This window comes from Corylus avellana, chromosome 2, assembly GCF_965113065.1.
Source record: "Corylus avellana chromosome 2, dhCorAvel1.hap1.2, whole genome shotgun sequence".
NCBI classification, from domain to species: domain Eukaryota; kingdom Viridiplantae; phylum Streptophyta; class Magnoliopsida; order Fagales; family Betulaceae; genus Corylus; species Corylus avellana.
In genome coordinates this window covers 9,784,961-9,791,104 of record NC_142491.1, presented here as the reverse complement: position 1 = coordinate 9,791,104, position 6,144 = coordinate 9,784,961, and the positions used below count along the sequence as shown (strand labels likewise).

Genomic DNA, 6,144 nt, shown 5'->3' with positions numbered 1-6,144 from the left:
TTATCAGCAGAAAAATTATTCAAGTCATTTAGGTGAAAATGTAAACAAGAGAACACAACTGGTGCAGCCAAAAGAATGAGAAATCTAATGCAGGTGACTCTCCCTCAATGTGAAAATTCAATATTTTTCCTTTAATCGAATGTTGGAAAAAATAAAAGATAGTATCTAAAACCAAATAAAGAAGAGAATTGAGAATCCATTTAAGAAAAAAAAAAAAATATATATATATATATATATATATAAAACAATAATTAAAAATAGAGTGTTGTACTCTCACTCTCTCTCTCTCTCTCTCTCTCTCTCCCTCACTCTGGCGCTCGTCTCTCTCTCTCCGGCGCACCTCTCTCTGGTACGTACTCGATCTCTCTCCACTCTCCAATCTCCCTTACTTATTCATTCTGGGCCACTCTTTGAAAGGGATAGACAAACATTGTTATTTAGGTCATATAAATAAATTTTAAGACAACAATTATTTGTGCGGACGCGAAAATCGACTGGGAGGCATTGGTGAGGAATACTTCAACGGGGATTTCTGATGCTAGGGAGTATCAGATGCTATGGCGCCATATAGCTTATCGCCATGCTTTGCTCGATGAGTTCGAAGACGGGGCTCAGCCTCTGGTTAGTCAACTTGTACTTTCTTGAGTTTCAGATTCTTTATTTAACTTTTACTTTCTTGTATGCGACTATTTTGAATGCTGAAGCCTGATATTTTAGTTAAAAGTGAATTGGTGGGTGTAACTGGTTGTTGTGAATAAATAGGGATTTTGAGAATGCAGATATGACAAAGTTTATGTTTTGGTGTTCGATTCTTTGAATGTAATTAGCTGAATTTGGTTCAAAATTGTTATTGTATACTTGCTGTATTGGCACGAGGTTTGCACATAACGGAGGTATTGTTTATGTAATGTGTTTTATGGACTGGGAAATTCTTAAAGAGCATCATGTTTTTGGGTAATAAATGAAACACCTTTGGTTCTATTATTTAACTTCTGATTCAACTTTTTGGACTGAAACTCTGAGATTTGATGTTGTTCGGGGGTATTAAGAAAAAGTAGAACGAACCGAGCTTTTGTAATATCTTGGCTGGCTAGTGAAAGATTGCCAATCTATATTTGACGCTGAAGATTCTGCATGTTTTGGAAATACAATATGGAGTTTTCTAATCATGAACAGAGCATAACATGGAAAATGTGTCGGTTTTGGTCATTTTTATTCCTCTAGCTCTCATTGTGTGGAAGCAATTGGGGTCTTTATGTGATTATGGTGATTAAATGCCAGCTGAGCAGTTTTCACCACTCATTTATACATCCACTAACACTATGTTCTTTAGAATATTATTTTATGATTTTTTATCATGAATACATTAGAAATATTGCCACCAAGTTATGGTAACTTGACTTAGAAATGTATTATATTCTTGCACTCCTCTATCTTTAAGGGAGCGGTAATCATGTCTAATCTTATCATGATATAATGGAATGCTTTTACTCTGCATCGTGATTATCATAGAACTCCATCGTGTTGACAAGAATTAAAACATCTACCTCTTGCAAGATAGATCTTCCCCACATTATATTGCTTTCTATAACTTATAATTTGCCTAAAAAATAAACTTTTTGCCTCATGCTCAACATTATACTCAATATACGCATATATTTTTCGTATGACACTGATGTTAAAATTGGCTTGCAGGATGATGACAGTGATTTAGAAAATGAAGTTGAAGCTTTTCCAACTGTTAGTGGTGAAGCTTTGATAGAGGCTGCAGCATGTGTGAAGGTATGTTGAAAAAATTGCTTGCTGAGTGACTGATTTGCTTTAGAATTATTTGTCTTGTATTTTATGGGAAAACCCTTTTAATGGAGTGGGCTCTGCTTGATGAATTGACTATTTCTAGTTTTCACTAACTTAGGTGGCCAAATAGCTTTGCTAGTTCTTTTTTTGGATCTATGCTCTGTTCGCACACAAATCTAGCATCCAATCCAGATATTTGTAGGTCTCTACAAGTAATTAGAAACCTCTGATTTAGTAAATATATCACTGTTTTAGAATCACATAAGAGGATTAATGATTATTTCCTCGGATATCGTTATTATTTCCATAAAGGAAATATTATTTCCTTGGATAACGTTATAGTTGCAACATTAGTTCTAATACAACATGGAAGTCATCATAGTTCATTTTGAATCATGCCTATACTAATTCTTAAACTGATCAGGTAGGACCAGTAGTGTTGATACTGAGCTGAGATTTATATCTCAAACATTAATATTAGATGGTAATTTCTAGAGAATTCAAAATATTAGCAGTCACTGTCCTTCCATGAACAGGAAGCCACAAAAATTTACATATATGGAAATGGAAATATCAAAGGTCTGGTGTTCTCAATAAAATAAATGAAACAAAATTTAGAACAAACAGGGAAAGAAAGGAATTGGGCAAGATATTACCTTCATCATTGCTCCAAATACACCATCTACACAACCCAAAGTGGAAAACAATTATGAGAAATCAGACATTGAAGTCTTAACAACAGTGTAGTTAGTGCAAAGCCTACATTGGATCATAATCTTTTCAAAGAACAATAGTGTTGTAGTTGGGAGATTAAAACTAGTTAAACCTTTGCTTTGTGGAGGGAACAATTATGGAGCTGATAGGAACAATGAAAATTGTTATCTAGGGTTTGCCTAGGAGTCCTTAGTGCTAAGAGTGGCAATCTGAATAGCATAAAACTTCTCACTTTTGATTCAGAAGTTTTCAATTTCTCTGCTTCAAAATCAAAATTCAAATTCCACCTGGGTTTGGGTTCTCTCTCTCTAGGGGCTTATACCAAAGCAACCCAAAAAAAGGCTTAGGTTTCTCCATGATTCTCTTCGATTCTTAAAAGGTGGGTCTTTTTAAGATTCTTTAATTGATGCTATCCGGGCTCTCCATAGCCCTCAAAAAAGTCATAGTTCTTTTCATGTTTAATAAATAAGCAAAAAAGTCATAGGCCTAGGTGTAGACCTCTGTCTGGAAGAAGGTAAATTGTTGTTTTTGTTTTGATGGCTATGGAGAGGGGTAGAGGACTAATGTGTTCAGTGGTGTTTGGTTTGGATGGAGTGAAGGGGCTGCTTGTGAGAATGGATGATAATTTTGGAGTTAAATCAGTTGCAACATTTCATCATAACAGCCTGGGAATATAATGGGGCATTCTTGGCTCAAAAATGTTTCAATGACTCAGGATTTATCATCAACAATTTATAAAATCAAAATTGTTGAGTTCTTCTTTACTTTTTTTTTTCTTTTGATAAATAAAATGAAAATTGAAAAGTGTCTTCCATGCTATTTGTGAAGTATTGTTTGGTTGGGAACTTGTTGCTTTGTCTTGCCATGATTTGCTGTATCAATTATGGTCTGAAATTCCTCTATGCTGTGATACATGACGGACAGTGTTCTTTTTCTATTGTGTTTTTTCATGTTTAAGTAGCAACTATTTGTCCAACTATGTGGTTATTATATTAGACACGCTTGTAGTTTAGTGAGTTTTCTTGTCTAATATATGCTCTTATTTTCCGTGCAGTTACATATGGTATTGGTGAGTCGTACAAGTTATCAGTTCTTACATTTGGGAAGACTTCTTTGTAATCCTTTTTTTGCTGCTTAGCTACATATGAAGTTTAATTTCTCAAGGAACGTTATTGTTGATGTATGCCTTCTTTGGCACTTGCTTAAAAACTTGACAATTATGTAGTTTTCTTAGGCCATTTTTGAGACACCCATCACTTGTAATTAACTCTGTTTTAGACCTTTTACATATTTAATTAGAAAATGAGTTCTTAAGTAAGCTCTAACATATTGTTATGTTTAGATCATTCATACTAAACAATTTAAAACATTAATCGGCCAAAAAGAAAAGCATTTGATGTTGACGACGTCGATTATCAGCAGTACTGATGTGTGGGTCATCAGCGACGACATTTTGTCGTCGCTAATGTGTGCGGCATCAGCGACGACAAATGTCGTCGCTGATATGTGCTTCATCAGCGACGACATTTGTCGTCGCTGATATGTGAGTCATCAGTGACGACATTTGTTGTCGCTGATGCGTGAGTCAACATCGACGGCAAATGTCGTCGCTGATGTGTGCATCATCAGCGACTGTCGTCGCTGATGTGCGTCACCAGCGACGACATCGACTTTAAAAATGCATTTTTAGCGACAAACTTTCATACTTATTAGCGACGACATTTGTCGTCGCTGATAAGTATTAATAGCGACGACATGGAAGGTCGTCGCTGTTTAGTCTTTAACGACGGATTACTTGCAACGACTGGGAGCGACGACCGTAGTCATCAGCGACGACATTTGGGTCTTTAGCGACGACTCAGGGTCGTCGCTAAAGACCCATTTTCCTGTAGTGTCTTTAGCTAAAATTTTCTAGCCAAATACGAATGCTCCTATGGTTTAGTACCGACTCAACCTTTATACGACTTAGGTAGTCACTTAAGGCCTCCAATTAATAATTATAGAATAATTTTTTTTTAACAAAAAAATAAAGAACATTTTTAAGGTTCCAATATGGTAAAAGAGAAATTAATAAATAGTCTCTAATTAAGTCCTCAATTAATAATTGTAAAGAAAAGGTTTTTTCCAAATATTTTTTAAAACTCCAATATTATAAAAAATTAATAAATAATTTTTAATTAAGAACCTCAATTATGGTTAAATAAATAATTTTACAATATCGATGGCCTTAAAAAATCAAATGGAAATTTGTTGACTCTAGACGTAATCATTTCATTTTTTTCTTACGCGTACAATTCACATTCATAAAAAAAACAAACAAACTTTTTCCACTTTTCTCACGAAAGTTCATAATTAATTAAGACTCTCAACATTGTAAATTTTTCAAAGCATATAAGCTATGTTTGTCGGGGGAAGAGCCATGCAGGAATGGCACTGTTCCAGCTACAGTGCCAACTGACACGTGGCCGACTTTTTCATCTTAAATTTTTTTTTTTTTTTTTTTGAAGCAAAATATTAAAAAAAAAAAAAAAAAAAAAGCAAGAGAACGCTGGGGTGGTTCCAGCCACCCCCTGGCCGATCTGGGGGTGGTTCGACCACCCCCTTGGCCAAAAAAAAAAAAAAAAAAAAAAAGGGAACTGGTGCATTTGGGGGTGGCCCAAGGGGCTGGGGGTGGTTTCGGCCACCCCACACCGGCCGTATGGGGTGGCCGAAACTACCCCAGCCCCTTGGGGGTGGTCCGGCCACCCCCAAATGCACCCGTTCCCTTTTTTTTTTTTTTTTTTTTGGCCAAGGGGGTGGCCGGACCACCCCCTTGACCATGGGGGTGGTCGAACCACCCCCAGATCGGCCTAGGGGTGGCTCCAGCCACCCCCTTGGCCAAAAATGGGGTGGTCCGGCCACCCCATTTTGGCCAAGGGGTGGCTGGAACCACCCCAGCGTTCTCCTGCTTTTTTCTTTTTCTTTTTCTTTTTTTTTTTTTTTTTTAATATTTTGCTTTTTTTTAAAAAAAATTAAGATGAAAAAGTCAGCCACGTGTCCATTGGCACTGTAACTGAAACAGTGCTGTTCCAGCTACAGGGGCTCTTCCTTGCCAAACATAACTATAAATTCTCAAAATGTCCATTTATTCCATTTTCCCATTTATGAACGTCCAATCGAACCCCACACGACTTTCTCCATATAAAGGACTAGAAAAGTGATGCGATCATTGGTTTCACACAAAATTAAAAAGTGAAATGAAGACTTTGGTTTCCGATATTTACTGCCATTGTCCCACACAAAACTAAAATGTGAAATGGGGTTGAACCCTTGAGGTCTTCTGCAAGAGATAGAAAATTGGGAATATATACTTTGTATTGACTGGTTGAAATAGTGAGCCCAATTCAATTTTTTTTTTCCTCATAAAAATGATAGTGTTAAAGCCAAACAAATTTTAGTAAGATTAGTATTATATTATATTTTTATTTCACAATTATCTTACAATATAATGTGTCGGTCCTAACTAAATTTTGAACCTTTTTTTTTTTTTTTTTTAACAAGGATTGATCAAGGCTCGGGTGCGATGTTTAAATGATTAAATAAATATTTTTTTTTATTTGTTTAAGCTCTTGAAATAACTTGTGATTTATCATA

The 6,144-nt window shown here is 35.8% G+C and overlaps 1 long non-coding RNA gene across 1 annotated transcript; it reads left to right on the top strand.

The window, feature by feature from the left end:
• The first annotated feature begins 267 nt into the window (after positions 1-267).
• On the top strand, positions 268-3,829 carry LOC148587287 (uncharacterized). Its single transcript, XR_015911299.1, has 4 exons — positions 268-349; positions 442-621; positions 1,696-1,782; positions 3,566-3,829. It is a non-coding gene; the product is annotated as an uncharacterized LOC148587287 (long non-coding RNA).
• The last annotated feature ends 2,315 nt before the right edge of the window (positions 3,830-6,144 follow it).